Source organism: Labrus mixtus, chromosome 2, assembly GCF_963584025.1.
Source record: "Labrus mixtus chromosome 2, fLabMix1.1, whole genome shotgun sequence".
Lineage (NCBI taxonomy): Eukaryota > Metazoa > Chordata > Actinopteri > Labriformes > Labridae > Labrus > Labrus mixtus.
In genome coordinates, this window is record NC_083613.1 from 32,386,753 (window position 1) to 32,387,249 (window position 497).

The following is a 497-nucleotide window of genomic DNA, read 5'->3' on the forward strand; positions in this document are numbered from 1 at the left end:
AGGGGGCGTTGCGGATGATGAATCCTACTGGAATCTTTAAATTTGGTACTTTGAAGAACAAATGGAACGCATCATGAAAGCTCTGACTGGTAGACAGTCACGCTGATATGAAAATGTAACCATCACACAGCTAGTCTGAAATCAATGTAACTGCTTATTTATTACAGTACAATCAATGTAAAAGGAGTACCGGTAGCCTAGTGGTTAGTGTGTGTGCCCCATGTTGCTATGGTACTCAAAGAGGGTGGTCTAGGTTCAAATCCGACCTCCGCATTCCCAACTCTATCTGTCTCTATCCACTGTCCTAGAAAATAATGGACAAAGCCACAACACCCAAACAAAGAAAACTCTTCTCACACGTTTGAAAATAGCATGAGAAAAAAAAAACCCACCCCAAACAGATGACTTCCTCCAAGGGGCCAACATCCAAAATCCACATGCAACTTCTGAGACACGCATGTAGAAAACACACACAATGACACCTCCCACCTTCACAC

General features: G+C 42.9%; 1 protein-coding gene across 1 annotated transcript in view; it reads left to right on the forward strand.

Annotated features, from left to right (window-relative positions):
* Positions 1-497, forward strand: part of LOC132992838 (phosphoinositide 3-kinase regulatory subunit 6-like) — a 108,200-nt gene that overhangs the window by 40,299 nt on the left and 67,404 nt on the right. The gene's annotated exons all lie outside the window — the stretch shown is intronic.